Source organism: Rhea pennata, chromosome 3 (genome assembly GCF_028389875.1).
Source record: "Rhea pennata isolate bPtePen1 chromosome 3, bPtePen1.pri, whole genome shotgun sequence".
In the NCBI taxonomy this organism is placed as follows: Eukaryota; Metazoa; Chordata; class Aves; order Rheiformes; family Rheidae; genus Rhea; species Rhea pennata.
In genome coordinates, this window is record NC_084665.1 from 123,198,836 (window position 1) to 123,212,285 (window position 13,450).

A 13,450-nucleotide genomic window follows, 5' to 3' on the forward strand; every position below is an offset into this window, starting at 1 on the left:
TAGCTTAAATGTTGTGTTGAGCCCAACCATACCTAAGGGTGAGTAGGGCAGGAGCTCTGGCAGTAAATAAGAGTAAATGGGCTTGATTGGCAGTCTCAAACACTTCTGAATCAACTGGACGCTCTCCGGTGCCAGATCATGGACTGCAAAACCTATGGTCTGCAAGTGCTCAACAGTGCACTTCTCCTTTCATTCATGATCATACAGTCTCCTTCTGTGGACAACTCTCACTACCTAGAAAGAGCCAGAAAGAGCTCCTGTAAACTCTTGATGATCCTGCTCTGGGTGGGATTTCCGAGATAATGGCTCCCTTGGAGACTCGCTTTTGTTCTTAGGAGCAGCAGCCACTCAGGGGATTAACAGCAATTGGTTATTCTCTTCTAGTACTATCACAAACAGCTTTTAAGATAGGAGCCCCTTTTTGTTAACACATGTACATCTAAAAGATGTACATAAGAATGAATGTAAAAGTTTTTCATATAAATATGGGGACAGCACATAGCAAAAGGGAGAGATAGAGAAGTAGAAGCAAAGAAGAAAGGAAGGAAAGCAAGCAGGTCCCAACCTGACACCAGGGACCTTGACTCCAGTTAGCATGAAATCTAAGGACAGGCACTCACTTTACTCATATGACATCTCTCCCTCTCTCTTTATTTTGGTGAAGTAAGAGTCTGAATTTATGAATATTGTGATCTGTATGTAAATCTCATTGGGAATTTGGACCTTAGCCTGCATGCTTGCTGCCCTCAGCCTTAGAGATCTCAATGTGCAGGCATCATTTGAACTAATTTCCCTAAATCAGTTTCATTTTTGCACTCTCTGAGTGTGCATGTGGCTCATAGTCACATGCAAAAGCCCTACACATTAGACTTAAAGAAGCATGTCTCAAAATACATCATGTACAAGCTGTTATCACAAACAAGCAAAGAGAGGCAAAACACAGCACAAAGACCATGATTTGGAGATGTGTGGCAGTACACGTGAGAAAAGAGCAAAACCTGAAGTAGCTTGAAAACAACTTGTTTTTAAGCTCCCTTAACTTAAAAACTACCCAAGAAAGTACAGAGGATGTCTGCAGATAAGTTATCTACACAGGCATGTGTTTGGGGTTACTAAAGACAGTTTTTTGCATCCAGCTCATGCTATACTAACGCAATGCCACATATTCATATAGCACCGTTCATGCACAACATATGCATCCCCAATTGCGTCCCAAAATCTAACCATACTGCCATACTGTTTTCATGAAAACTTGCCCGTAATGTTAATTGAGTCTAAAAGCAGATAAAGCATGCCATTCCTCAGGTAATAACTTAACATGGTGGATACTTGGGAGTGAGCATTAGAGAAAGCCGAACTTGTGGAAGCTGTAATGGCCGTGCAGGAATGGAAGGTCTGAAACAGGATCTTGGAGAGTCAAGCACTGGTGCTCTTGTCTAGGCAAGACTGGTCAGAGACTACAAACACAAGAACTGAAAAGGAAACCTTGCCAACAGCAAAGATAAACAACATAAGGGAAGAGAAAAGACTGGATACAACTGAGAGAAACTCTTTGCTACGTGGGCCAAAATGATCTATGGGGAGCCTATGTGTTTACTCTCTTAAAACTAGCAGGGAAGCTTAGTTCAAAATCTTAAAATGACAAAGACGCAGAACATATGAAGTAATGTATTTTATTTGTAATGGATGCAATTGTAGTTGCTTGCAATTGCAGTGAAGAGATTCAGAGCACTTCAGTGATACACTGGGACTGCAGATGTAATCAAAGGGGTGAGAGCTGTAAGAACAGATGACTACAGCAATGAATGTAATGCATAGAGCATAGCACAGTTCTTTCCTATATGGTAGGCTGACTTTCAAGGGTGAATAACAGAGCAGTTCATCCTAATCACTCCAGAGGTTGCAGAGGTGCCCAGAGAAACAGCTGAGAGGGCAAACTGGAGGGGCAGAGAGTAGCAGATATGCATTGAGCTCCTGCTTGTGCTCTTGTCAGGTACAGTGGGGGATCTTGGGGCTACTGAGTTCAGATGGGAACTGGAGAGAGACTGGGACAAGAGAGGAGGTTGCTTGGGTCAGAGATGATATGAAACTGGGATGGGAGGTGAGGAGAGAAGTTGGAAAGGCTTGAAAATAGGTGGGAGGAAAGGGGCAGACGCTCAGTGGTTATAGAGGCAATCTGCAATTTTTGCCAGAGGATAACAAAATACTGTCTCTGGTCTCAAAGTGAATATTGAAATGGAAAGACTGGACCTTTATAAAGGTGACAATATTGAATTTAACATCTGGAAATTGAGCTGAACCAGATCTTAATTGGCTCCTAACTGCAGTCTCCTAACAAGGCTTTCACTTTTGTAGATACCATTTCACCACTGGTTGTGGGCTCACTGGCATCCACATCACACAGAGGGTCTGAATTGCCCTCAGTGAATTACTCCTGGTACGAAGTGCTGTCAAGGAAAGCAGAATCAGGCTCAGCTGCTTTTCTTACTGCCAAAGGGAACTTGCAAGAGTTGCCAAATGCCCTACATAAACTGCAGAGAAGCAGGGCCTTTCCATATGCCAGGAATGTAGACTTCCCTTCGCATTTTATTAAACACTGTATGTTCCTGGTTAAAGATTCACAGTAAGCAGTTTTCCTTGCAGAAGTGTTTCCATTCTCGAGTGTAATGAAAGCAAGGACTTCGCAAAACTTTTTCATGATGAACCAGAGAAAAAGCCTCCAGCCAGGACAGCCCCTAGCCTGGGTCACAGGCTCAGCTGCGTGGGGTGATTCTGGTTCATGTTCCGTTGCTACCACATTCATAGCAGGTGCCACACTGGCTGCTGCTCTTTGAGACAAGTGCTCTAACCGCTGTGTTGGAGTCAGAACTGGTTTCATGATTTGTTTATGCACAGTGTTACCACTTTTGAGACACTGTTGTTGCCCAAAGGAAACTTGTCCCAGTGATAGGATTTGTCTCATCAACTGTTAGCCGTTAGTGATGGATCCTTTTACAGAAAATGGAGACAGCACATCAGAAGAACAATTCATCACGTGTATCTTGGGATGGACTGGATTGCTCTCCAGAGATACCTGTTGCTCTCTAATGAACCACAGAGGAATCTAGAAAGCTCAATTTTGGACAAGCTAATATGAGGTGAGATGAACCCAGTCATCGGAGATGGGGCTGTGTCACAAAGGACAGGCATGTACAGTCCCTGTGGCCTTTTCATAGAGGTGTCTGCCCACCACAACTGCCCTAGACACCTCTTTTCTATCTTCTCCTCCCCTGCCTCTTTTTTCAGGGCAGAGTAGCAACATGCGTTCCCAGCAAAAATTGCAGCCTCAGGAAAAAGGCTTTTGATCGACAACTTCTGTTTTTCGTGGTCCAATAAACAACCACTTCATTTTCAAAACAGAATTTTCTTAGGTAGGAAGTGATTTGGGAGTGGGTGCAAATAGGAGCACCATTAAATAAGCTTATTTTCAGGATGTAGAAGTATAATCTGGCCTGAAAATCTGATCTTCCAAGATCAGAGAATCAAAGTTATTCAAAGGGTCATGCTGGGTATTCAAAAATCCAGACACCTTAAATCACTAGGCATCTGAAAACCTGGTTCCTGGAGTAGGTCACACTAGGTGTTTGTTAATCAGCATCATCTTTTGTGCTTTCTTGACAAACAGAATACTACGTACATGAATTCCATCGGGGATTTTGATAATACAATACTATATCTTCAAAATTTGCAAAGATTAAAAGATCATTGTTTTTAAGGAATTTTTTCCAACGCAGCTCCCTGTGTGTCAGGAATGTATTCCAGCCCACACCTGGGCCCATATAACAGTTGCAGAAAGAAGAAAAACTTCCAGTGATTGATGATTTGTCCCACTGCAGAGTGTCATTTCTGCCTATTGTGCAAAAATATACAAGTAATTAAAGCTGATCACTAATCAGCCTAATAGTGTTACATGCAGACAAATCCAGCCCAATCTTCTGGCTTTCAGTATTTTTCTCTAGCTGAGAAAACTTTTGCATTCCTATATTTCTCCCTGATGCACTCTGACTTACCAAATACTAGTTGCATTGGATCTGTAGTAAAGCTAAGGCTGAGGGACATCGTGTGGATTACATCAGGGTCTTGATCCAAAACAGACAAGATAACTTGTCTGTGTCCAGCTGGCCATTCAAGAAGGCCATCATTCTGACTGCTGCAGAGATGGAAGGTAATCCCCATGTAATTCGTGTAAGGTGAAGTGTGTCTTCCATGAGGATACAGCTGTAAAGCAAAGGCATAGCCTTCCGAGCTGTAAAATACAGGGCTTACGATACAATCGCCTTTTGAAGTACTGTTAAAAAGCGTTGTGAAGTTTCTGATGTGCCAGATATTGGTAGGGCAGTGTGTCTCTGTCAGGCTGGTGTCGTCGATGGCAATCCCCCCCCCCTCCCCCTGCAGACTTGGCTGGATCTCCTTTGCTGCCCTGAAACCCATAGAAGAATTTGGTTTGAACACAAAAGGAATGCTGACCAATTTCCAGTGATGTTCTTCATCAGCTGAAGGGAGAAATATATCCATTTAACAATGAAAAGTCCAGAGCACAACCCTAAGTCATGCTAGGTCTTCCTCAAGCTTCCTGTGATCTATTTGCCTAAATCTGATGCCCTGCACCCAAACTAATTTAAGAATGGTCTTAAAGAAACCACCGCTGGGTCAAATTCTGCTTTTATGGGCCCTAACTCTGGAATTACTCAACTAAAGTAAATGAAGGTTAGATTTACAGGGGAACTTAAGCAAATTATCATATGAGAAACCATCCCAGGCCTGACTAACATCAAAGTTCATCAGCACTTCAGCTACAAAAAAAGCATACTCACCTACCTGTGATAGTGTGCAGCTTTTCCATCCTCCAAAAGTTTTCAGCGCCGTCACCTTTCTTAACCCAGATAACTAGCTTATCTTGTGCACTTCCATTTAACCTGTAGAAGAACTGAAGGCATTTTTCTTTCCTCCTTGGATAAAGAATGTGAGATTCCAAAAGAGCTGACTGACCAGTATGTCCAGTTTTTGTATCTAAGTGCATGAAATAGCCTCTCTCTAAGAAACACATAACACAGTGATGCGATACGAGTTTTTGCTCCATTCAGTGATGAAACTCCAGTGCTAAATAAGCTTTAGTACAGTTTCTACTTGCCTGGTTAGTAAATTATTTTCAAAGTAGAAAAATGTTTCAATAGAAAAGAATTCTCTTAACATTGCAGATCAGTAGTAAAATGAGAATGCACTGAAATGTGGCTTGCAAAGCAGTGTTCAGTTGACTAAATGGGGTACACATTCAGTTCTGTTCATTAGAAATGAAGTGCAAAATGAGCGTGAGCCAGTGCTATAAACATATACAAATATAAGTGAATGCACCTGCCTAGGGATTTTTTTGAAGACAAACTGGGAATTCGTTGGAAGGGTCCTGATAGGCCCTGGCATTCAAATTTTAAATCAGTCTCTTGAAGGGGGCTGAGCAGTAATAGTGTCAATATTTTCTATATCTACAGGAAATATCTGTCCTGGTAGCATGGAGATTTTCAAGCTGCATCACACTGGGGATCTGCAAATACCCTGTGGTTGTGTCTATGGGTTTGCAGATTTCTGACCATTCGGGAGCTGAGTGATGCCAACTGCAGAAACCCTGTAGACAACGATGGATCTGAAACCGCCACCTGATCCTAGTCTGAGCTTCACTACCACCTCCAGCTGCTTGTCTGCACTTGGGTGTGTTTCCATAGGCAGTGCTGGCATTCTGCATTAAGTTCCCCTTCCCCATACCCGTGCAAGCTGCCTATTTTCCACCAACCGCTGACCCATTTGCTCTCGGGGAGCATCTGAAGGCTGGCTGTTTAGTGTTTACGTCGTCGTCTTCTCCCACAGTGAAGACAGGCAGTTAATTGTCTGTGACTAGGCACGCAGGGCAGGAAGCGGCTGTCAGCTCCTCAGCCACATGCTCTATCACACATCGCAGTCTTTACAGTGTCAGCAAACCACACATCCTGCAGACTGCATGCAAACAGCCCACTGAACAACAGCCAAACAGGCTCATTCCTCCACAAACAAGAAATTGCTCCTTCCTCGCCAGCACTGAGACCTGAACAACCCCCCGACTCTTGCTGCATCCCGCTTGCTGACTCTCCCGAGTGCCGGCTGCTGCCTTTCACCCTTCCCCAGATCTGCCTTCTCGCCCAGGCACATCCGAACCTTCTTTTCCATTCTATATTTTTTCCCCTCTCCTGCACCATGGAGGACTTCTGTGCCTCCCTTGTGGCTTTGGACACTGATGTGCCTGCCTGGGACCACTTGTACGCAGCACCGCCAGGCTCGTGTGCATCTGACTTTCAAAAAAAAAAAAAAAAAAAATCAAAAAAAAATCTTTTTCTGCTGGAGGACTTTTGGAGTGTCTGTACAATATTCCTCTGGGGTGCTCAGCTTTTTCTCCCACTGCCCTTAAAAACAAACCCTAAAAACAAATCCTGTATCCCAATAGCAATCAAAGTACATACATATTTGTTTGAATTCAATATATGCTTGAATTGGTGCTGAGCCAAAGCCTTCATCTAAAGGACCCCTGCAATACTCTCCTCAGAAAAGGAGAAATCACAGCTGCTTTATTTCTCAGGTGATTCTTCAGCCTCCTCACGTGGTGTAGCTCCAACAAACTTTAAATTAGCAGCTGCTACACTTTTCAGACATGGCTTCTTATTGCTCAGCACCTAACTCCCAAAGAAGTCTCCTGAGGGTGGTTGCTTCCTGCTCTGTCACATTGCTGAAACTCGGCTTGCTATTCTGTTGATTCTGAAGCAGCTGCTGGGTCAGAATTTGTTTATAAACAAAGTCTGTGTTTTCTAATGTTTATCTAACTATATACTTCTGTGGGGACACCTGAAGTGAACTCCTGTGCCAAGGGAAGTGTCTTTGAGCTTTTTTCTTTAACTAAAAAAGCTAGAAAACAACCATCATTCCACAAATATGCAGAAAAGGAGGACTGATCCTCACCTGACTCTATTCCATGGGGTTCCACTGAAGTTAGCCACTGCAAAGTGGTGGAGCACCCTTGATTTTAATGGAACTACAACCAACGTGCAGCAGCTATGTCTCAAATTCTCCTTTCCTCATAAGATGTTACAATATAGGAAAGAGGTTTAAGGAAGAGTTAAACATTAAAAAATGAAAATGATTATCCTTTCTACCTGAACAGTTCAGAGTCATATTTACCTTCAGATATACAGTGATTAGGCTTAATATTAGGCCTTTTCTAATGTCTGTTATTTATCTCTGTGTATTTTCATTTTCACATGTCTTAAAACCATGGTGCAGTCTAATAACCATCCAAAAATAGAGCTGCTACCTGCACAGTCTCCCACCAAGGTATGATGTTCATATCCTGGTTTGCTCAATGTGTGCTCCCAGTCAGCATCATCTTGTCCACTGTGCACCATCCCACAAATACTGGTGTGTTCTAGGGAGCACTGACCCAAGAAAGTGAGGCTTGAAGCTGCCAGGAATAGGGTATGGTATTTTACCATGTCCATCAATGTCAAATAAGGCTTTTACTATCATTCCCTGATGGCTTAAGTACAGCATTTAACTTCAGAAAATGTGTTCTTAATGCAGCCAAAGATTACACAGGCTTCTGCATCTCCATCTCTGTTAACACACATAAACTGTGCTTCCTCCTGAAGGCAACATCCCTCTCTTTCTTCCACTCTCCATTGATACTTCCTTGCTGGGACCAGGCTTGGCCCCTGAGTACTAGTTTTTGCTTTCAGATATCTGTCATTTTCTCTAAGCCTGTCTGTGTTACTGTTAGACCAATGATTGGTTTTGCTGGGTTTATATTAACACAGTATGTCAGTACCACAGAGTAGTCTCCACTCCACATTTGCTTTCATAACTTTGCCCAAGAAAAGTACAATTATCCACATCCATATTTCTGACCCCCGTTGTCTTATCTAACATCACACAGACAGTAAAAGAAACTTGAAATACTCTGACTTCAGAGATCCCAATTCCAGGCTACTGATATCTGAATATTTTATCTTCGTTAGCAGCATCCCTGAATGAAACACGTATTATTACAAGTAAGCTCACAGTGAAGTCCATGTGAATGAAAGATATTAGACCCTTGATTCACTACAAAGCTGTTCTATAAACAAATGGGGATCCAGCCACCATGGAGCGTGCTGCTGCATAAGAACTATAATTTCTTTTAGCATCCCAAATACTTACTCCTGTGCCTGTCAGGTGATCCAATCCATGCTATTGTGAAGCACAAATAAGGATTTTCAAACACGTGTATGGGAATGAACTTACTGCAGTTGTACATGTGATTCAACATCAGTAAGTCAGTCCTGCTGAAATCCAACCTCTGCCCAATAATCTCATTGAATTCAGGATTTTTTGTTGTAATGGATGGGATGTTGCTATTGACGTTGAAAGAATATGGTCCGTAGTGCAAGACTGACTCATAGTCATATGGGGTATTGAGGTCATCAAGGAAACCATCGCTGTGTTTGTCAAAGGCATATGCAAAACCTAGTCAAAGACATACAAATACGGTTAGGCAAAACTGGAAATAAAAATGAGCACAAAGCTTTTCAAAATGCTTTATCCATGACTAAATATTGCTGTAGTTGTCAACATGTAGGCAGTCATTTTTAATTGGAAGCATTTTGGCTGAGAAACTAATGCATCCTGTAATAGCAGTTAGTGAAAACAATTGGCAGTGCCACTGGTAAAAGGAACATGCAGCTAAAGATAATTCTCAATCATTTCAAACCTGCCGATTACCTTCAGTAATTTCTTCCCACCATATCTGAACGTAGTGATCACGATCTGTCCTGGATTGCTCATGGTAAAATCCCTAGGCATGCAGGAGCTCATGTTCCACTATGGCTTTATAGTCACACCCCTCTCCTATAGGCACTGTCTGGCCACTCTGAAGGTCACCCGCATAAGACCAGCACCTGTAAGGCAGACTCAGACACTGCATCCATCCACTCAATTGCAAGATCAAGGTGTAAGTAACAGAATAATATTTTATAGAATCAACTGCCTGAAATTTCCTGTCTTCTTATTCTTGTCCAAACTAATTTGTAATGCCAGAGTATGAAAGAACATGTGTCTTTGTTGCTTTGTCACAGCCCAGCGATGAGGGCCTGTCCCAGAGGTGCAGCTGGCCTCCTTGTTTCGTTTTGCTTTCCCTGGAGGGCAGAACCGTCCGTGCCGTGCAGCAGAGCATGTGCACTGAACTGTCTGCACGTCTCTGAAGGGAGATGGTGATGGCAAATCTAGTATCTGCTCTCCCACTCTGGGTAGCCCCAGCTCAAACAATATAGGGAGGGAAGGAGCAAAGATGAGCAGCACAGAAGTATATGGTAGGTACCTTATAGCCTCATACACTGAGCTGGCTGGTTATGTGTATACCAAAGTACCTAAATAAGTGGTCCAGTTTTCAAAGGTGCTGAACATCTTCCAGTGAACTTGGGTTGCATTGCCCTTCCTGGTTGAGCTCCCAAACACAGATTTAAATCCTAACTTTCCGTGTCCATTCAGAAATAATTCATCACAGTGCGTTAAAAAAAAATCCCCAAAATGCTATGCACCTTTTCCCTGTACCCCAGGGGATCTACTCTGGCTCCTAGACAGACACATGAGCTGGTATCACCAGCTTCCTCATGGTCCAGCCCAGCAAACAGAAGTTCCCCATGCCTAACTCTGGATGGTCACAGTGTTGGCACGTGCCATTGAGCCAGCTCCCTAGGTGCCCATTAGAATCATTGGACAGAAAAGAGTAATTGGGGTGTGAGCCACCAGATCTGTTTTACACTTCAGTTTTAGGTCAGATGGTTTATGCCCTGGAAGAGTCATCCCCTCTTCCGAACGCAAAGGCAGCCTGCAGTAACTTGCTTAATGGTAGAGGTTGCTGGTTTAAACATTTGGTTGGGTAAACCCAATTGTGTCTGGAAGCAAGGAGGAAGTTGTCATGCCAACACCCTCATGACATAGCCTATCACTAACTGACCCCAGGAGAATGTTATTCACTTGTTTTCCCTGAAGGTGTGCCAAGAAAGGGACTCTCTTCAGTAGCTGGTATGCAAATAGAAATAAAATATTGTTCTCTTACATTAAGAAAACATCAAGTGCAGATAATACTTTTGTCTGGTTAGTCTGCCTGCACAGATTTTTACCTCCAGTGTGATGCAAACAGGCTTTGGGTGAGAAATGTGGCTCAGATGTTTATGACCTCTGTACTAGCAAGAACGAAAATGAAAGTCTATGCAGTTGGGAAGATTATCAAAGCAAACTGCTCACAAAGCACATACAGAACACAGTGGCCCAAACCAGCCTGTTAATACAAAATTAGCCATCCAGCTTCTCAAATTTCAGGTAAGTTTTTTCCCCTTCATAGGGCTTGAAATCAACACAAGACTTCAGCCTGAACGTGTCAAAAGCCTGCAGGATAACACCTTTAGCGTTCAGATCTGAAAGATACAGAAGCGGTAACAATAACAATTGTTCTTCTTTTATGGTGTTACACTAAATAGCCATAATTCCAGGTAGAAAATGTGAACATGTGTTAAAAATACCAATATGTATTAAAAATAGCTACTTCGATGAAAGAATAGGAGGCTGTTAGCAGAATTCCCTGACTAGGACAATCTTGGCAGAGGCTGTAGGGAGAGAGAGTATCTTTTATTAGATGAGCTGATACAGCTGGAAAAAACAGGCAGACTTTTAAACAGCCAGAGTATTTCTCAGGTTTTAGTGGGTACTTTATTGCATGCCATTATGTAGTTTCAGCTGTCAAGTATTGTAAATTTTTGCCATTTCTAGCTTGGGGTTAGTAAACACAGAAAAGATCCATGGGATTATAACACTGATTTACTATTCATTTTAACCGCTAAATTGTTCAGACTCCTAAAAAGTCCCTAAAATTAGATGAAAACAAAAAGAAAGAATCCTCTCAACCTTCCAATTAGGAAATAGCTACTATTTGCTGCGGACAGTGCTGAGCTGGAGCTGTTAAGAAGAGATGAGGCACGAAGGGTGCAGTAGACCAACAAGCATGTTCCTAAATTCAGGATTTTCTGACTTCATTATCAAGAGATCCCAACCAGATGCACAAACAGAAATCAAGGCGTCCGCTCATCAGCATCAAGGCTGATCACTGGGGCAGTTATGCCGACAGCAACGTGTGCCGTAGCAGAGTCACATTGCTCTGTCTGACCTGCAGTGCCAACAGCGTAACGCAGCGTAACTGGACGGCAAACGAGGCTAAAGCACTCCAGAGAGCTGTACAAAACCAGGGTATTTCTAATGCAAGTAACACTGCAGTAAAAAGCCTTATTACCCAAGCTGTCAGTAGGATATAGGGGATGGGAAATTTCCATTTGTAGGAGCTGTTTCTCAGAGCATTTCTCTCCAGCTGTTAAGGAAATCAACATATTTGTGTTAACATACTAGGCTCAATCTAGACACTTGCTGAAGCTGATTTAGATCAGTAACACATACCGGTAAGATAATATCACCTTCAATAAGCTGCCTTTCTGTTTCTGAAATGAGATAAACAATCATTTAAGCCACAGGGATGTATCAAGGACTACAGAATGTTTTTGCAAAGTTTACACAACCTATCTGGCTGCCCGTCTCTCTTCAAGCAGTAGCGGCCCAGAAACACGCACGCAAATAACCATCGTCACACCACAACACGCCAGTGCTCTGTTTGCAGCAACATCAGCTGCAGGAGAATTTGGGGCTGGATTAAAATTTCCAAGTCAATTCATGGCACCTGCCCAAGGAAGATTTGTTCCTATTTCCAGCACTTGTATCCTAAAACCACTGTGGACTTTTAAACGTTGTTAATATTTAGGTGGGGTGGGATATAGAGGAAGGTAGGCAGCTAATAGCCTAATTAGCTAGCTAATCTAGGCTGGTCATCTAGGATCCCCATATAGTCGAGGGAGAAAGACAAGCACTCTGGAGAGAAAAGGGATTTTGTCCACCTTGCATAAACACCTGAGCCTGAACTAAGTTCAGATTCAGGCGGTTGAACCTAAATGTCTACGCTGCAGTGCCTATGCATGTATGGCTCAGATCCCACTACAGCCCTGCAAGCATCCAGCTGCCTACATGTAGGTGTCTGGTGCCATTTGAGATGCACCAGGGTATTCAAAATATCCACACAGGCTGGAAGATGCGATGCCTGCGAGGGTCCTCCTCTTCTGGAGCAACACCAGAGGAGATAGATTTGAACCAGCAACAGATACCTGGATTTTAGCCAACCGATCCACATCTTCCACTGAAACACTGTGGTAAGCAGTTAGCACAGCATTTGAGCAGAGCATAAAGCAGATAAAAGGCAACCCCAGGAAATGAAATCTCTCTCGCAGCAACACCAGTGAAACCATGGGGCAGGGCTGACAGCACTTAAACTTTGTATCTTGGTCACCGGTCATGTGAAACCAAGTAACTCACTTAAGAGGAATACAAATGAATGAAGCAGAAGTGAAATTAGAGCCAGAGATAATGTGTCTCTGGGAGTTGTTTCACAGAGGAGCACAGGGGTGAGGGATGTGGCCTTGGGCCAGCCCAGGGGGTGCTACGCTGCTCCTCCGAAATGCAAGGTCTGCTGGGCTTCACAGACCACTGCTTTCCCAGAAGCAGCTGAGTGTCTTTCCAGATTTAAGATTAAGATCTTGGGCTTCCTGCAGAATTGTCCTTGTGGAAATTTCCCGGCTTTTCTAATTTCCCTTTTTACCACCAACCTTTGATGGACCTTTCTTTCCTCTGCCCCTTGTCCTAGTCCTGCCTTTCCATCATCTCTGACTGGCTCTGAAGTGGAGGTCTCTCTTCTCCCCTGACATAGCTGAGGTTCATCACAAATATTTTAAATTATCCTGCAGTACTCATCCATGACACATTTGGAATTTTTCTTACATATGAGGGAACTTTCAGCCTCCTCTGGTGCCACCACAGCTGCCGGATTTGTAGTCTCCAAAGGCTAGCTCAGATCTCTGTAGTAACTCAACACTCTGCTTACTTACTATCCTGACTTACCTGAGTTTATTTCTGGGATGTCCTTTCTATGCTGCCCTCCATCGACATCATAAACTAGCAAATGAAATAATACACAATAATACAATTTAGTCAGTGACTAAAATGATAATGAGTTGATATAACTCCCACCTTGATGACTTACTGCCTTCCACAGCAATAAAAACAAAACCACTGCATCCTTACCTCTTTCTTCAAGCAGAGTTTTGGGTCTGAAACATAGAAAGTACATCTTCAAAATCACAGGCAAATGCAGTGAAATCTCATCCTGATCCCAAGCCAGAAAATAAAGGAAAAAGATGGGAATACCATAAAGGCATAGGAGCAGGTGACTAGGGCTGTGAAACAACATATCCTCCGAGAATCCATTTCA

At 43.0% G+C, this 13,450-nt stretch overlaps 1 pseudogene; it reads right to left on the reverse strand.

Annotated features, from left to right (window-relative positions):
* Nucleotides 1-3,466: 3,466 nt before the first annotated feature.
* LOC134138930 (meprin A subunit alpha-like) lies at nucleotides 3,467-11,598 on the reverse strand (annotated as a pseudogene).
* Between the last annotated feature and the right edge of the window lie 1,852 nt (nucleotides 11,599-13,450).